The following is a 17,597-nucleotide window of genomic DNA, read 5'->3' as shown; positions in this document are numbered from 1 at the left end:
CAGAATCTATTTTTGGTTTGTGAAGTTTATAAATCTGACAGTGCAAGGTTCACAGCGACATGTGCAATCTCTCAGTTCTTCTGGGCGGAGTGTTTAGTGAACAAGGAAGCTTGCTTCTGTGAACCTTGCTTTGTTTTGCACAGACAGCCTGGAAAGTTAAACATTTAGCTTCTAAAACTTTACTGCACTGGTTTTCCTCGGGGACATGACTCTAGTAGAATGATGACTAAATGGCCATCAGAGTTGTTTATTCCAAAGCCACAGAGCAGTCAGCAAATGTGAGGAACCATTATCTGACTTCAGTAAGCTCCAGTAATAATAAACTCCAATAATCTAACAGAATTACAGCTGCCCATCTGCCTTCCCCTCCTCCAGTTTATGTGAGAGTGACTGAAATCACTATCTTGGTGTACAATGTGGCTGATACCAGCCAACCCTAGATCATCACACCTGAAAGACACAGACCGGGTTTTACCACAGTTGCAAAGACATATGCTAGCACTTTATTGTGACCACTGCAATCATCTTTTAAAAAGTGTGTGCTGAGTTGTGTCTGACTCTTCGCAACCCCATAGATGACTCCAGGCTCCTCTGTCCACGGGATCCTCCAGGCAAGGATACTGGAGTGGGTAGCCATTCCCTTCTCCAGGGGCTCTTCCCGACTCCAGGGATCAAACCCGTGTCTCCTGCATCTGCTGTACTGGCAGGCGGATTCTTTTACCACTGCGCCACTTGCAATCATGGTTATAATATAAACATGATACGATATGCAGGATTAATAGCCACTTTTTTCAGTGCCATTCCATCATGCTAATGCTTAATTTCTTAATTTGAATAACATTATAAAGGAGTGTACCAAAGTTCAAACCGTGAAGTCATCAAACATAACTTCAGACTTTCAGAATAGTTGCAAGAATTCTTTGTATTCCTAGATATACTTCCCCTAGATTCTCATAATGCTAACATTTACTAAACTGTCTTTTCTTTTTCTAAATGCACATAAATACACATATTTTCCCCAAAGTGCTTAAGTTATGGATTATAATGTTCCTTTACTACTAAGTATTTCAATGTGTATTTCCTAAAAATAAGGGATTCTCTTATGTAAACAGTAAATTGTCAAAATCAGGAAATTAACATTGAAATATTATCTAATCTATAAAAATCTTATTGAGATTTTGTCCAGTGTTCCAATGATATTTTTATAGCAAAAAAAGTCTAAAATCACACACTGCATTCAGTTGTCATGACTTTTCAGACTCCTTTAATCTGATGGTTCCTGAGTCTGTTCTTAGACAGGCCAGGCATTTCATAGAATGTTGCACATTTTGAATTGTCCTTTGTGTCCCTGTGATTAGATTAAGGTCACACACCTCTGACAGCATAATACAAATGTTACTCTGGCTTTTTCTCTATGCAGAATATTCAGAAGTGCATAATGGCCCCATTAAGAGCAATGTAAACCTTAACCTTTTGGTTAAGATGGTGTTGTCAGGTTTCTCCACTTAGTTACTACTTTACCCTTTGTAAATAAAAGGCAGCTTGCTGCAATATATTTGGAGACAATGCAAATATCCTAGTCTTAGTTTGGTCCAGTTGAGTTGCTTAGTGGTGTCTGATTCTCTGTGACGCCATGGACTGCAGCATGCCAGGCCTCCCTGTCCATCACCAACTCCCAGAGTTTACTCAAACTCAGGTCCATTGAGTCGGTGATGCCATCCAACCATCTCATCCTCTGTCGTCCACTTCTCCTCCCACCTTCAATGTTTCCCAGCATCAGGGCCCTTTCAAATGAGGCATCAAGTGGCCAAAATATTGGAGTTTCAGCTTCAGTATCAGTCCTTCCAATGAATATTCAGGACTGATTTCCTTCAGGATGGACGGGATGAATCTCCTTGCAGTCCAAGGGACTCTCAAGAGTCTTCTCCAACACCATGGTGAAAAAGCATCAATTCTTCAGCACTCAGCTTTCTTTATATTCCAACTCTCATATCCATACACGACTACTAGAAAAACCGTAGCTTTGACTAGACAAACCTTTGTTGGCAAAGTCTCTGCTTTATAATATGCTGTCTAGGTTGGTCATAACTTTCCTTCCAAGGAATAAGCATCTTTTAACTTCATAGCTGCAATCACCATCTGCAGTGATTTTGGAGCCTCCCAAAATGAAGTCTCTCACTGTTTCCATTGTTTCTCCATCTATTGCCCATGAAATGATGAGACCAGATGCCATGATCTTTTTTTTCTAAAGTTGAATTTTAAGCCAACTTTTTCACTCTCCTCTTTCACTTTCATCAACAGGTTCTTTAGTTTTTCTTCACCTTCTGCCATAAGGGTGGTGTCATCTGCATATCTGAGGTTACTGATATTTTTCCCAGCAATCTTGATTCCAGCTTGTGTTTCATCCAGTCCAGCATTTCTCATGATGTATTCTGCATATAAGTTAAATAAGCAGGGTGACAATATACAGCCTTGATGTACTCCTTCCTGATTTGGAACCAGTCTGTTGTTCCATGTCCAGTTCCAACTGTTGCTTCCTGACCTGCATACAGATTTCTCAAGAGGCAGGTCAGGTGGCCTGGTATTCCCATCCCTTGAAGAATTTTCCACAGTTTGTTGTGATCCACACAGTCAAAGGCTTTGGTCTAGTTAATAAAGCAGAAATAGATGTTTTTCTGGAACTCTCTTGCTTTTTTGATGATCCAGTGGATGTTGGCAATTTGATCTCTGGTTCCTCTGCCTTTTCTAAATCCAGCTTGAACATCTGGAAGTTCACAGTTCATGTATTGTTGAAGCCTGGCTTGGAGAATTTTGAGCATCACTTTACTAGCGTGAGAGATGAGTGCAATTGTGTGGTAGTTTGAGCATTCTTCAACATTGCCTTTCTTTAGGATTGGAATGAAAACTGACCCTTTCCAGTCCTGTGGCCACTGCTGAGTTTTCCAAATTTGCTGACATATTTTTTTAATATAAATTTATTTATTTTAATTGGAGGCTAATTACTTGACAGTATTGTATTGGTTTTGTCATACATCAACATGAATCCACTGTAGGTGTACACGTGTTCCCCATCCTGAACCCCCCCTCCCTCCTCCCTCCCCGTACCATCTCTCTGGGTCGTCCCAGTGCACCAGCCCCGAGCATCCTGTATCATGCATCGAACCTGGACTGGCGATTCATTTCACATATGATATTATACATGTTTCAATGCCATTCTCCCAAATCATCCCACCCTTGCCCTCTCCCACAGAATCCATAAGACTGTTCTCTACATCTGTGTCTCTTTTGCTGTCTCACATACAGGGTTATCGTTACCATCTTTCTAAATTCTATATATATGCATTAGCATACCATACTGGTGTTTTTCTTTCTGGCTTACTTCACTCTGTATAATAGGCTCCAGTTTCATCCACCTCATTAGAACTGATTCAAATGTATTCTTTTTAATGGCCGAGTAATAATCCATAATGTATATGTACCACAGCTTTCTTATCAATTTGTCTGCTGATGGACATATAGATTGTCTCCATGTCCTGGCTGTTTGCTGGCATATTGCGTGCAGCACTTTAACAACATCATCTTTTAGGATTTGAAATAGCTCAGCTGGAATTCCATCACCTCTACTAGCTTAGTTCTCAGTGATGCTTCCTAAAGCCCTTGACTTCGCATTCCAGGATGTCTGGTTCTAGGTGAGTGATCACACCATCACACCATGGTTATCTGGGTCAATAAGATCTTTTTTGTATAGTTCTTGCCACTTTTTCTTAATATTTTCTGCTTCTGTTAGGTCCATACTGCTTCTGCCTTTGATAATGCCCATCTTTGCATGAAATGTTCCCTTGGCATCTCTAATTTTCTTGAAGAGATCTCTAGCCTTTCCCATTCTACTGTTTCCCTCTATTTCTTTGGATTGATCACTGAGGAAGGCTTTCTTATCTCTCCTTGCGATTCTTTGGAACTCTGCATTCAAATGGGTATAACTTTTCTCCTTTGTCTTTCACTTCTTTTCTCAGCTATTTGTAAGGCCTCCTCAGACAACCATTTTGCCTTTTTGCATTTCTTTTTCTTGGGGATGGTCTCAATCCCTGCCTCCTGTACAATGTCATGAATCTCTGTCCATAGCTCTTCAGGCACTCTGTCTATCAGACCTAATCCCTTGAATCTATTTCTCACTTCCACTGTATAATCATAAGGGATTAGATTTAGGTCATATCTGAATGGTCTAGTGGTTTTCCCTACTTTCTTCAATTTAAGTCTGAATTTGGAAATAAGGAGTTCATGATCTGAGCCACAGTCAGCTCCCAGTCTTGTTTTTGCTGACTGTATAGAGCTTCTCCATCTTTGGTTGCAAAGAATATAATCAGTCTGATTTTGGTACTGACCATCTGGTGATGTCCATGTGTAGACTCTCCTCTTGTGTTGTTGGAAGAGGGTGTTTGCTATGACCAGTGCCTTCTCTTGGCAAAACTCTATTAGCCTATTCTAGTCTCAAACTTTCATCTATTAGTTTTAGCATTCATGGATGATTCTTGCCTGTAACAATTATTTTTATGATGACTTGGCAGAAGGTGATTTTCTAATTCCATCATTCCTTCTACATTTATTAGTGCATTTTCTATTATACTAAAGCTTTCCTGTCTTCATTATTTGTTTACTTGTTCATTTATATTGGTGTAGCACAGGGAGCCTTTATTCAGTGGTATTAAATTTACTACCATTATTTACTTAAATTAGTATTTTGTTTGTTTCAATTGTTTATTAACCGACCAAATTACAAAAATAATCCTGGTAGATACCTTAGATCATCCTTCTAATAAGCCTGTTGATCTGGTCTTCCCTGTTGCCAGCATCTCCCACCTTCTACAAAACGGGTCATCTTTTTCTTCATTTCACCTCATGGAGAAGACAATTTAAAGGGCCACAGGAAGTTGTTTGCTTCTTTGAAATGTTTTCCAATGGTACAGATCTCATGAATCAGATCCTCCATGCAGATGAGCCCATATTTCCCAAGAGATCAAGCAATCCATGTGTTGTCTGTCAGGACAACTCACTTCTTGTTGATTTTGACATAACCAAGCTTGTAGATCAATGCATTTACAGACTTCAGGTTTGGGTACCCCCATGCAGTGTATGGCTCCACAATCCTCAGCATGTTAAATGAAGCCTTGCTGAGCTTCACCAAGGTGCCACTGAAGATCTGCCGGAGGTGGAGGAGCTGCAGCACCTTTAGAACCTCTGGGCTCACACTGTTGATACCTCTAATCCTGACAACAAATGCCAACTTGGGTTCTGCAGGTACATAGAAGTTGCCGGCTTTTTGTGCCATCCTAGCCAACCGAATTTTAGTTCTGTGCATCTACCTGTATTCCTTGTGGTAATACTTAGCTTCTTCATAGATAAGCTTCCTCCTTCCTGCCTTTCGAAGCATCTTTTGGGCAAACTTCTTTCTCAGGCGCTTGATCTTAAGCTGTGTGAAATTCTTTCGCTTTTGGGTTTCTGGCATAGCAGGAACCTTCTTTTTCTTCTCTTCTGCACCCTCCACAGTTCCAGCCGAAAAAGAACTTAAATTAGTATTTTAATGATTATATCATCCCAGATTTGCTCAATTGGAGTTCCTTAAAACTGGATCCTCTGCCAATCTGACATATCCCTATCATAAGCACATTCTTACTTTGGGGCATAACAAGGTTCTAATACTTCCCCTGCCTCAATCATTTCTTTGTGGACTATATACACCCTATTCTCTACTTCCTTTTAAGTGGAGAATTTGGGTGCATAGAAACAAAGATCTTGGCTCTAGGTGTGCTCACTGCAGCTGGGGTGCAACTGCTTCAACTGCCTTGTCAGAGGACAGAGCTGGGGAGTGTTTACACATACATATAGACAAATATGTCATACACACATACACGCATGTGCACAATACAGATATATAATCCATGCAGATCTTTATGTAGTTACTACATGTGTATGTGCATATGTATATATATGTATTAGAACTCGAGTTCACACCTAAATCTCCAATTCCAATCCAATACTGCAGAGTTCATTCTATTTTTTTTTTCTTTTACCCTGACTGCAGCTTCCCTCTCTCAAAATACAATACAAGACTCCCACTATCCACAACTTATTTGCTCAGCCTTAGAACACACAAAAAATGATTTCAGAATTGCTAACCTATGCTTCTGCAGAAAGAGAGGTCTGCTAACTAGAGTTAAATATCCGTTCGGAGTTATTTTGTTTTTAGCCCAAGAGCATGTTGTTGCAATACTGCGTTCAGAGTGATCAGGGTTTGCTTCTTCCACCCCTCTTCATTGTGATTATGTTACTTATTTGAAATTAAAATTTTTTCCTTGTCCTCAATTTTTCCTTTGGTCAAGTTATTTTTATCTTTCAGGAATGTTTTACAGTTCTCCTTATAAAGATTTTGCATATTTCATGTCAAATTTATTCTTAAGCATTTTATCTTCTTTGTATATGTGTGTGTGTGTGTGTGTGTGTGTGTGTGTGTGTGTGTGTACTAAATCTCTTCAGTCACGTTTGTGACCCAAAGGACTGTTGCTATTGTAAATACAGTTTTCTCTTTGTATATTCTTAGATAGCTTGCTGCTTTCTGAAATCTCTTATTATTTTATTTTGTTTTACCACTAATTCTTTAGGACTTTCTAGGTCCATAATTATTAATATATCATCTGCAAATAGAGACAGCTTCACTTTTCCCATTCTTCTGCCTCCATTGGTTTCTCATGTCTACTTGTATTAGCTAATATTTCTAGCACATTTCTGAATGATAATAGGATAATTGGTAATCTTGCTTTGCTTCTAATCTTAGTGGAAACAGTGCTAATGTTTCCCCCTTACGCTGGCCTTAAGACTAAGGAATATGTATACTTGACAAAACTATATATTTTCTGAAAATGTCCGTCAACTCCTTTTCGTTGAGTGACTTTATCAGAAATGAATGTTGACAATTGTGAAAGATTTCCAGAATCTATAATTACATGATTTTCTTCCTCAGATCTATTTATAGGGCTATTAAATTAATTGATTACCTCATATAGAGTCATCCTTATTCCTGGGATAAATCCCACCTGGTCATAGTATATTATTTTCTTCATGTATTATCAGATTCTATTCTCTAATATTTTATTTAGTAATTTTATATCCCTATTCATAAGTGATACTGGTCTATAATTTTCTGTACTGTTTCTATTAGGTTTAGGTATTGAAATTATATTTTCATAGTAAAAACAATTAAGATTTCCTTCATTCACAATACTCTTGAACAATTTGTGGAGCATTTATGGGACCATTTGGTCTTTGAAGGTTTGGCATAATTTCCCTGTAAAACTTTCTGGTCCTGGTGCTTTTCTTGTTCTTTAATAACTTTTTCTATTTCTTCTAAGGAAGTTTTTTTTTCATATAAGCCAATCTAATAAGATCAATTTTGGTAAACTAATCTTCTAGGAAATTATTTGTATATGTATGCATTCTCCCTTTTTTCTTGAGTTAGGTAATGGCTTACATAATTAATTTATTCATTAAATTTACTGGGGTTTTTGTTCTCAATTTCAATGTTATCTTTATGTTTTTCCTCATTTTGCTGTATTCTAGTTTATTTCTCGTTCCTTTTCTAGCTTTTTAAATTGAGAATTTACTTATTGCCCTCTTTAACTTTTATTAAGTGTTTAAGGCTTTGAATATTCCTTTGATCATTGCTTTATATGTATCCCACAGATTCTGTTATGTGGTATTTTTCATTATTATTTTCAAGAAATTCAATTTACGCAGGATCTTTTCTTTTTGGTGAATGTTTCATATTCACTTAAAAAATGTGAAGGATGGCGGGAAAGGACAGTTAGGGAGTTTGGGATGGACATGTACACTCTGCTGTATTTAAAATGGATAAACAATAAAGACCTACCATAGAGCACATGGAACTCTGCTCAGTGTTATGTGGCAGCCTGGATGGGAGGGGAGTTTGGGGGAGAATGGATACGTGTATATGTTTGGCTGAGTCCCTATCACAACTCTGTTAACTGACTATACTCAATGCGAAATAAAAAGTCTTTAAAAAAGAAGAAAGTGTATTTTCTGCTGTCTGAGTGTAGAGTGCGATATATACCCTTACTGACTGTTTAAATCTGCAACATGTTTACTGGATTTGTCTTACCCTGAGCACACTATGTCAATTTTTCTATCAGTAGGTTTTTCTTCTGTGTTTCCCTGTGTATCTCTTGTGAAGTTTACTTTCTAAAAGTGGCTGCTGAATAATTTAGTACCTAGATACCCATAAATGTTTTATGTCCATTGTAAATTTTGGCTTTTAGCATTAAAAAGTGTCCTTTTTTCCCACCTAAAAGGTGTTTTTTTAAAAGTTATATAGATATTCCACATCTGTTTTCTTATTAACATTTTTTCCACTTGCTTGGTAACTCTTTGCTTATCCCTTTATTTTTAGCCTTTATTAACAATTTCATTTTAGACACAGCATATAGCTGAATTTTCCTTGGTGAGTCCAGCGGAAAATCTTTTCTTTAAACAGGTAAGTTAAGCCCATTTACATTTATTGATAAGACTAATACGTTTGGTCTCAACTCTGTCATACTTTAGCTCACAATTAGTATAAGAATTTTATTTTATGTTTTACTTCTCTACTGTATTTTATTAATTCTTTAATTTGATTTCTTCTTTTGGTTTAGTGACACTATTCCATATGATACTATAATGGTAAACGCATGGCATTATACATTTATTCAAGCCCACATAATCTGTAACACAAAGAGTGAACTCTTCTGTAAATGGTAGACTTTGGTTGGCAACGTATTAATGTTGGTTCATTGATTATGACAACTATATCACACTGATATGGGATCCTGCTGGTGAGGGAGGCTATGTGTTTGGTAAGGGAGGGGTATGTGGGAACCCTCCATATTTTTGCTTCAATTCTGATGTGAATGTACATATGGGCATTAATAAAAGTATTCACTGGGGGAAGGGTGAAAACAACAGAGACGGTAACCGTGAAAACATGATAAAAACTACGTTTCAGATTCTTCAAAAATTATGTCTACCATTTGCCAACCACATTAAAAGAAGAGGTGCAAAAATAATCTCTTCCTTTTCAAACTGAGCATGAACCAACATTGTGGAGATATTTATAAATGAAGACCACTGCCAGTTCACCAGCCAACTGACTGGCATTTCACACTGAAAAAAGCTGGAGAGCTGTGTCCACTTGGGGCATGGTGGAAAGTATATTCCAATCCAGTCTTTTGTGAGAGTGGGCTCTAATATTTTACAGTCTATTGCAGTATTTAAATATGGTTTTAAGTTGTGCTAAACTATGTATCATCAATTGTTCCCTTCATTAGGTGTTGGGAAAGAGCAAAGTCATAATGATAAAGGAATTTGCACCATTGTTCACGTTTCCCAGTAAAGAAGTGGTCAAGCAAGGAGATGGCAAGACTGAACGTCAACACCTTAGGAATCAGTGAACTAAAATGGATGAGAATGGGCGAATTTAATTCAGATAGCAGTATATCTACTACTGTGGGTAGTAATCCCTCAGTGGAAAGGGAGTATTCCCTCATAGTCAACAAGAGTCCTGAATGCCATACTTGGGTGCAAGTACTGTCTCAAAGACGACAGGATGATCTTGGTATTCAACATCACAGTAATCCAAGTCTATGCCCCAGCCATTGATGCAGAAGAAGCTGAAACTGGCCAATTCTATGAAGACCTATGACACTTTCTAGAATTAACACCAAAAAAAAAAAAAGATGCCCCTTTCATCATTTGACATTGGAATGCAAAAGTAGGAAGTCAAGAGATAACCCGAATAACTGGCATGTTTGGCCTTGGAGTACAAAATGAAGCAGGGCAATGGCTAACAGTTTTGTGAAAAGAACATGCTGCTCATAGCAAACACACTTTTCCAACAACCCAAGAGATGATTTTACACATGGACATCATCAGATGGCCAACACCTAAATCAGGCCGATTATGTTCTTTGTATGTGAAGATGGAGAAGCTCTATACAATCAGCAAAAATAAGACCTGGAGCTTGTTCAGATCATCAACTCCTTATTGCAAAATTCAGACTTAAATTGAAGAAAGTAGGGGAAAGCACTAGGACATTCAAGTATGACCTAAATCAAATCCCTTATGATTATACAGTGGAGGTGATGAATAGATTCAAGGGATCAGATTTGGTAGGCAGAATGCCTGAAGCACTACGGACGGAGGTTTGTAACACTGTACAGGAGGCAGTGACCAAAACCATCAAAGAGAAAAAGAAATGCAAGAAGGCAAAGTGGATGTCTGAGAAGCCTTTACAAATAGCTGAGGAAAGAAGAGAAGTGAACGGCAAGGGAGAAAGAGAAATATATACCCAACTGAATGCAGAGTTCCAGAGAATAAATAGTAAAGGGAGGTAAGAAAGCCTTCTTAACTGAACAAGGCAAAGAAATAGAGGAAAAGAATAGAATGGGAAAGACTAGAGATCTCTTCAAGAAAACAGGAGATATCAAGGGAACGACTGAGCATCTGAACAACAATAAAACAGCAAAAAGCCAAGAGGAAAAAAAAGAGAGAGAGGTTGCATTGCAAGTTGCATTCTTCACAGCGATTCCTTAAAGAACACAGCTTCTCAGCTCTGAGTTGATAAAGTATGGACCGGGTGTACTCGAAAAGCATGAACAATGGTGCAAATGCCTTTATCAGTGTGACTTTGTTGTTCATTCACTAAGCCGTGTTCAAGTCTTTGCAACCCCATGGACTGCAACACATCAGGTTCCTCTGTCCTTCATGATCTCTCAAAGTTTGCTCAAATTCATGTCAATTGAGTCAGTGATGCTACCTAACAATCTCACCCTCTGCCACCCTCTTCTCCTTTTGCTTTCAATCTTTCTCAGCATCAGGGCCTTTTCCAATGAGTCAGCTCTTTGCACCAGGTGGCCAAAGTATTGAAGCTTCAGCATCAGTCCTTCCAATGAATATCCAGTGTTCATTTTCTTTAGAATTGACTGGTTTGATCTCTGTGCTATCCAAGGGACTCTCTCAAGAGTCTTATTCAGCACCACAATTTATTTTTTATTTATTTATTATTTTTTTAACTGTGCTAGCATTTTAATTAGGACTGTTATTATTTTATTAGGGCTCTGATTACAAAGTTATATAGATTTTTTTTTAAATGTTTTATTTTTTTTTAATTTTAAAATCTTTAATTCTTACATGCGTTCCCAAACATGAACCCCCCTCCCACCTCCCTCCCCACAACATCTCTCTGGGTCATCCCCATGCACCAGCCCCAAGCAAGCTGCACCCTACGTCAGACATGGACTGGCGATTCAATTCTTACATGACAGTATACATGTTAGAATTCCCATTCTCCCAAATCATCCCACCCTCTCCCTCTCCCTGTGAGTCCAAAAGTCTGGTATACACATCTGTGTCTTTTTTCCTGTCTTGCGTACAGGGTCGTCATTGCCATCTTCCTAAATTCCATATATATGTGTTAGTATACTGTATTGGTGTTTTTCTTTCTGGCTTACTTCACTCTGTATAATTGGCTCCAGTTTCATCCATCTCATCAGAACTGATTCAAATGAATTCTTTTTAACGGCTGAGTAATACTCCATTGTGTATATGTACCACAGCTTTCTTAGCCATTCATCTGCTGATGGACATCTAGGTTGTTTCCATGTCCTGGCTATTATAAACAGTGCTGCGATGAACAATGGGGTACATGTGTCTCTTTCAATTCTGGTTTCCTCGGTGTGTATGCCCAGCAGTGGGATTGCTGGTTCATAAGGCAGTTCTATTTGCAATTTTTTAAGGAATCTCCACACTGCTCTCCATAGTGGCTGTACTAGTTTGCATTCCCACCAACAGTGTAGGAGGGTTCCCTTTTCTCCAGACCCTCTCCAGCATTTATTGCTTGTAGATTTTTGGATCGCAGCCATTCTGACTGGTGTGAAGTGGTACCTCATTGTGGTTTTGATTTGCATTTCTCTAATAATGAGTGATGTTGAGCATCTTTTCATGTGTTTGTTAGCCATCCTTATGTCTTCTTTGGAGAAATGTCTATTTAGTTCTTTGGCCCATTTTTTGATTGGGTCGTTTATTTTTCTGGAATTGAGCTGCAGAAGTTGCTTGTATATTTTTGAGATTAGTTGTTTGCCAGTTGTTTCATTTGCTATTATTTTCTCCCATTCAGAAGGCTGTCTTTTCACCTTGCTTATATTTTCCTTTGTTGTACAGAAGCTTTTAATTTTAATTAGATCCCATTTGTTTATTTTTGCTTTTATTTCCAGAATTCTGGGAGGTGGATCATAGAGGATCCTGCTGTGATTTATGTCTGAGAGTGTTTTGCCTATGTTCTCCTCTAGGAGTTTTATAGTTTCTGATCTTACATTTAGATCTTTAATCCATTTTGAGTTTATTTTTGTGTGGGGTGTTAGAAAGTGATCTAGTTTCATTCTTTTACAAGTGGTTGACCAGTTTTCCCAGCACCACTTGTTAAAGAGATTGTCTTTACTCCATTGTATATTCTTGCCTCCTTTGTCAAAGATAAGGTGTCCATATGTGTGTGGATTTATCTCTGGGCTTTCTATTTTGTTCCATTGATCTATATGTCTGTCTTTGTGCCAGTACCATACTGTCTTGATGACTGTGGCTTTGTAGTAGAGCCTGAAGTCAGGCAAGTTGATTCCTCCAGTTCCATTCTTCTTTCTCAAGATTGCTTTGGCTATTCGAGGTTTTTTGTATTTCCATACAAATCTTGAAATTATTTGTTCTAGTTCTGTGAAAAATGTGGCTGGTAGCTTGACAGGGATTGCATTGAATTTGTAAATTGCTTTGGGTAGTATACTCATTTTCACTATATTGATTCTTCTGATCCATGAACATGGTATATTTCTCCATCTATTAGTGTCCTCTTTGATTTCTTTCATCAGTGTTTTATAGTTTTCTATATATAGGTCTTTAGTTTCTTTAGGTAGATATATTCCTAAGTATTTTATTCTTTTCGTTGCCATGGTGAATGGAATTGTTTCCTTAATTTCTTTTTCTACTTTCTCATTATTCGTGTATAGGAATGCAAGGGATTTCTGTGTGTTGATTTTATATCCTGCAACTTTACTATATTCATTGATTAGGTCTAGTAATTTTCTGGTGGAGTCTTTAGGGTTTTCCATGTAGAGGATCATGTCATCTGCAAACAGTGAGAGTTTTACTTCTTCTTTTCCAATTTGGATTCCTTTTATTTCTTTTTCTGCTCTGATTGCTGTGGCCAAAACTTCCAGAACTATGTTGAATAGTAGCGGTGAGAGTGGACACCCTTGTCTTGTTCCTGACTTTAGGGGAAATGCTTTCAATTTTTCACCATTGAGGATAATGTTTGCTGTGGGTTTGTCATAGATAGCTTTTATTATGTTGAGGTATGTTCCTTCTATTCCTGCTTTCTGGAGAGTTTTTATCATAAATGGATGTTGAATTTTGTCAAAGGCCTTCTCTGCATCTATTGAGATAATCATATGGTTTTTATTTTTCAATTTGTTAATGTGGTGAATTACATTGATTGATTTGCGGATATTGAAGAATCCTTGCATCCCTGGGATAAAGCCCACTTGGTCATGGTGTATGATCTTTTTAATGTGTTGTTGGATTCTGATTGCTAGAATTTTGTTGAGGATTTTTGCATCTATGTTCATCAGTGATATTGGCCTGTAGTTTTCTTTTTTTGTGACATCTTTGTCAGGTTTTGGTATTAGGGTGATGGTGGCCTCATAGAATGAGTTTGGAAGTTTACCTTCCTCTGCAATTTTCTGGAAGAGTTTGAGGAGGATAGGTGTTAGCTCCTCTCGAAATTTTTGGTAGAATTCAGCTGTGAAGCCGTCTGGACCTGGGCTTTTGTTTGCTGGAAGATTTCTGATTACAGTTTCAATTTCTGTGCTTGTGATGGGTCTGTTAAGATTTTCTATTTCTTCCTGGTTCAGTTTTGGAAAATTGTACTTTTCTAAGAATTTGTCCATTTCTTCCACGTTGTCCATTTTATTGGCATACAACTGCTGATAGTAGTCTCTTATGATCCTTTGTATTTCTGTGTTGTCTGTTGTGATCTCTCCATTTTCATTTCTAATTTTATTGATTTGATTTTTCTCTCTTTGCTTCTTGATGAGTCTGGCTAATGGTTTGTCAATTTTATTTATCCTTTCAAAGAACCAGCTTTTGGCTTTGTTAATTTTTGCTATGGTCTCTTTTGTTTCTTTTGCATTTATTTCTGCCCTAATTTTTAAGATTTCTTTCCTTCTACTAACTCTGGGGTTCTCCAACTCTTCCTTTTCTAGTTGCTTTAGTTGCAGAGTTAGGTTATTTATTTGACTTTTTTCTTGTTTCTTGAGATATGCCTGTATTGCTATGAACTTTCCTCTTAGCACTGCTTTTATAGTGTCCCACAGGTTTTGGGTTGTTGTGTTTTCATTTTCATTAGTTTCTATGCATATTTTGATTTCTTTTTTGATTTCTTCTGTGATTTGTTGGTTATTCAGAAGTGTGTTGTTCAACCTCCATATGTTGGAATTTTTAATAGTTTTTCTCCTGTAATTGAGATCTAATCTTAATGCATTATGGTCAGAAAAGATGCTTGGAATGATTTCGATTTTTTTGAATTTATCAAGTTTAGATTTATGGCCCAGGATGTGATCTATCCTGGAGAAGGTTCCATGAGCACTTGAAAAAAAAGTGAAATTCATTGTTTTGGGGTGAAATGTCCTATAGATATCAATTAGGTCTAACTGATCTAATGTATCATTTAAAGTTTGCGTTTCTTTGTTAATTTTCTGTTTAGTTGATCTGTCCATAGGTGTGAGTGGGGTATTAAAGTCTCCCACTATTATTGTGTTATTGTTGATTTCCCCTTTCATACTTGTTAGCATTTGTCTTACATATTGCGGGGCTCCTATATTGGGGGCATATATATTTATAATTGTTATATCTTCTTCTTGGATTGTTCCTTTGATCATTATGTAGTGGCCTTCTTTGTCTCTTTTCACAGCCTTTGTTTTAAAGTCTATTTTATCGGATATGAGTATTGCCACTCCTGCTTTCTTTTGGTCTCTATTTGCGTGGTATATCTTTTTCCAGCCCTTCACTTTCAGTCTGTATGTGTCCCTTGTTTTGAGGTGGGTCTCTTGTAAGCAGCATATAGAGGGGTCTTGTTTTCGTATCCATTCGGCCAGTCTTTGTCTTTTGGTTGGGGCGTTCAACCCATTTACGTTTAAGGTAATTATTGATAAGTGTGATCCCGTTACCATTTACTTTATTGTTTTGGGTTCGAGTTTATACACCCTTTTCGTGTTTCCTGTCTAGAGAATATCCTTTAGAATTTGTTGGAGAGCTGGTTTGGTGGTGCTGAATTCTCTCAGCTTTTGCTTGTCTGTAAAGCTTTTGATTTCTCCTTCGTATTTGAATGAGATCCTTGCTGGGTACAGTATTCTGGGCTGTAGGTTATTGTCTTTCATCACTTTAAGTATGTCTTGCCATTCCCTCCTGGCCTGAAGAGTTTCTATTGAAAGATCAGCTGTTATCCTAATGGGAATCCCCTTGTGTGTTATTTGTTGTTTTTCCCTTGCTGCTTTTAATATTTGTTCTTTGTGTTTGATCTTTGTTAATTTGATTAATATGTGTCTTGGGGTGTTTCGCCTTGGGTTTATCCTACTTGGAACTCTCTGTGTTTCTTGGACTTGGGTGATTATTTCCTTCCCCATTTTAGGGAAGTTTTCGACTATTATCTCCTCAAGGATTTTCTCACGATCTTTCTTTCTGTCTTCTTCTTCTGGGACTCCTATAATTCGAATGTTGGAGCGTTTCATATTGTCCTGGAGGTCTCTGAGATTGTCCTCATTTCTTTTAATTCGTTGTTCTTGTTTCCTCTCTGATTCATTTATTTCTACCATTCTATCTTCTATTTCACTAATCCTATCTTCTGCCTCCGTTATTCTACTAATTGTTGCCTCCAGAGTGTTTCTGATCTCATTTATTGCATTATTCATTATATTTTGACTCTTTTTTATTTCTTCTAGGTCCTTGTTAAACCTTTCTTGCATCTTCTCAATCCTTGTCTCTAGCCTATTTATCTGTGATTCCATTTTGATTTCAAGATTTTGGATCATTTTCACTATCAATATTCGGAATTCCTTCTCCGGTAGATTCCCTACTTCTTCCAAGCATCAGTTCTTGGGCGCTCAGCCTTCTTTATGGTCCAATTCTCACATCCATACATGACTACTGGAAATACCATAGTTTTGACTATATGGACATTTGTCAGCAAAAGTGATCTCTCTGTTTTTAAATATGCTATCTAGGTTTGTCATAGCTCTCCTTCCAAGGGCAAGAATCTTAATTTCAAGGCTGCAGTGAGCATCCACAGTGATTTTGGAGCCCAAGAAAATAAAGTCTGTCACTGTTTCTATTTTCCCCCATCTATTTGCCATGAAGTGATAGGACTGGATGCCATGATCTTAGTTTTTTGAATGTTGAGTTTCAAGCCAGTTTTTTCCCTCTCTTCTTTCACCCTCATCAAGATGCTCTTTAGTTCCTCCTCACTTTCTGCCATTAGAGTGGTATCATCTGCATATCTGACGTTATTGATATTTATCCCAGCAATCTTGAATCCTGCTTGTGATTCATCTAGCCTGGTAGTTCACACAATGTACTCTGCATGTAAGTCAAATAAAAAGGGCAACAATATATAGCCTTGTCACACTCCTTTCCCAATTTTGAACCAGTCCATTGTTCCATGTCTAGTTCTAACTGCTGCTGCTTGACCCAGGAGACTAGTAAGGTGGCCTGGTATTCCCATCTCTTTAAAAACTGTCCACAGTTTGCTGTGATCCACACAATCAATGGCTTTAGTGTAGTCAATGAAGCAGAAATAGATGTTTTTCTGGAATTCCTTTACTTTCTCCATGATCTAACAAATGTTGGCAATTTGATTTCTGGTTCCTCTTCCTTTTCTAATCTCAGCTTGTACATCTGGAAGTTCTTGGTTCATGTACTGCTAAAGCCTAGCTTGAAGGATTTTGAGTAACCTTACTAGTATGTGAAATGAACATAATTGTATGATGGACTGAACATTCTTTGGCATTCCCTTTCTTTGGGATTAGAAGGAAAACTGACCTTTTCCAGTCCTGTGGCCACTGCTGAGTTTTCCAAATTTGCTGACATACTGAGTGCAGCACTTTAACAGCATCATCCTTTAGGATTTGAAATAGCTCAGCTAGAATTCCATTACCTCCACCAGCTTTGTTCATAGTGATGCTTCCTAACGCCCACTTGATTTTACACTCCAGGATGTCCAACTCTAGGTGAGTGACCACACCATCATGGTTATCTAGGTTATTAAGGCCTTTTTCATCCAGTTCTGTGTATTCTTGCCACCTCTTCTTAATCTTGTCTGCCAGGTCCTTACAGTTTGTGTCTTTAATTGTGCTCATCTTTGCATGAAAGGTTCCCTTTGTAAGTCTAATTTCTTGAAGAGATTTCTAGTCTTTCTGATTCTACTGTTTTCCTCTGTTTTGCTACTAAAATTCATTAAC

At 37.7% G+C, this 17,597-nt stretch overlaps 1 protein-coding gene and 1 pseudogene across 7 annotated transcripts in view; both read right to left on the bottom strand.

The window, feature by feature from the left end:
• Positions 1 to 17,597, bottom strand: part of ICA1 (islet cell autoantigen 1) — a 170,125-nt gene that overhangs the window by 76,477 nt on the left and 76,051 nt on the right. The window lies entirely within an intron of this gene.
• On the bottom strand, positions 4,783 to 5,572 carry LOC102183125 (annotated as a pseudogene).

Source organism: Capra hircus, chromosome 4 (genome assembly GCF_001704415.2).
Source record: "Capra hircus breed San Clemente chromosome 4, ASM170441v1, whole genome shotgun sequence".
Classification (NCBI taxonomy): Eukaryota; Metazoa; Chordata; class Mammalia; order Artiodactyla; family Bovidae; genus Capra; species Capra hircus.
This window is presented reverse-complemented; position numbering and strand designations above follow the sequence as displayed.